The 1,683-nt window shown below is 31.8% G+C and overlaps 1 long non-coding RNA gene across 1 annotated transcript; it reads left to right on the forward strand.

Moving 5' to 3' along the window:
• Window positions 1-510: 510 nt before the first annotated feature.
• LOC118069875 (uncharacterized) lies at window positions 511-963 on the forward strand. The gene is made up of 2 exons (XR_004690693.1): window positions 511-569; window positions 646-963. It is a non-coding gene; the product is annotated as an uncharacterized lncRNA (long non-coding RNA).
• The last annotated feature ends 720 nt before the right edge of the window (window positions 964-1,683 follow it).

Below are 1,683 nucleotides of genomic sequence, written 5' to 3' on the forward strand. Positions count from 1 at the left end.
TAGCGGGTGTAAGACGGTGATGATCCGTGGATGATTCACACGGTAAGATAAACACACCGTAATTACGCTTCGCACTTTGTACTGCTCAACATACGTCGCACGTGCACAGTTAAGCTATTCAAATGCTCTTTCTGCATTATTCTACAACCACAAAGTACGAGAAATCTAACTACACAAAAAAATTATTCCATATGCTTTCTTACTATCATCCATCCCCTCTTTTATATGATAATCTTCACGTAACGACTTTGAATATAACTAGTGGTTTCCTGCACAAACCATTGACTTCATCTATTACGCAGTATTTTATACTCCTTTGTTCAATTGGATGCAGATAAGAAGCACCAAGAAGTGACAAAAAGTCAAAATAAGGTCATACTGTGTATAACACAAACGCATTGATAAATATGGAAATTGAATTGTTCTCATTGTAAGGTCTTTGATTATTTACTAAAAAAGCTCCCTTCGGAAGAGAACTTTAAGTTAAAAAAATTTTCTTTCTCCATTGTTGTTGATTTTTGATGGAAAACGATGCAAACGTGGATCAAAAAACGTTGAAAATTGTTCAGGTTAACAAATTACTTCATTAAATCTGAAATGAATTGAGATTGGTTTTTCTTTCATATTCGCCTGTTTTTTTTTCAGATCACGGCTTGATTGTTTTAGTGAAATCGGTTAGCTGACAAAGTAAAAAATTCACTCTAAACGTTTGTGGATTAATTTTTTTAGTGCAATTAAAATAATTGAAAAAAATTACTTCATCAAGTCAAAAAGAAGAAGTTAAACCCCAAAAACTCTTCCTCATCCTCCTCTGGAATCCGAATTTTTTATAGTGAAGACAGACATCTAAAAACGACCAAAAACTGTGCTTTTTATGGTCCTCTAACTACTCTGAATGATGTATGTGAAGAGAAAGTAAATTAAAATAATTATATATCGTTCTTCAAAAGATTTGAAATTCAATGAGTTTATAAATCAATTGTTATTTTCCATATCTAATGAAAAAGAAATATAATTATTCGAAAAACGGGATATCAAAGCTCCAAAAAAATTAGAATAAAAATAATTAATACGTCAATATCAATGCAGGAAGATAATGAAATAAAATCTAATTTAAAATAAGGTCATATTGTAGATCATAGCGCCATGAAGATAAATATGCTCATCGTTTTTTTATTGCATAATCTTCCTAGATGATCTAATTGCTGTTTTTTTTTATTTCAACAATTTTTTCAAAACCAAAACAATATGAATGATGGATTTTGCGCTATTGAGTTATCGAGTCACGCACAAGCTTTCAACAGTTTAGCTTTCGTGACATCTTCCTGTTTCTAAATCCAAACTTAGGTTTTAAGTTATGACCATTGGATGATTATACCAGCGTACCTGATTTTATCTACCACTTAATGCTGCATGAAAAAAACAAACTCCGTGTACACCTCCAAATGTGCATCCATTTGATTAAAATTGCAGATTAATCTGTGTCGCATCAAGCCTGCGTTTCGATAACCGACGAGATATGAGTCAGGCATAAAAACGCAATTAAATTGCATTCACTGAATTAAATTTGGTAGATGTTATCGTTGTTTCCTTGACGAAAATGAAATTCATCAGGGTTATTTATATGATTATCAAGCAGAGAAGAAGAAAAAAAAACCTTCGATTGACAGACATTGATAGATC

Source organism: Chelonus insularis, unplaced genomic scaffold, assembly GCF_013357705.1.
Source record: "Chelonus insularis isolate UGA/USDA-ARS -01 unplaced genomic scaffold, ASM1335770v1 contig_44_pilon, whole genome shotgun sequence".
Taxonomy (NCBI): Eukaryota; Metazoa; Arthropoda; class Insecta; order Hymenoptera; family Braconidae; genus Chelonus; species Chelonus insularis.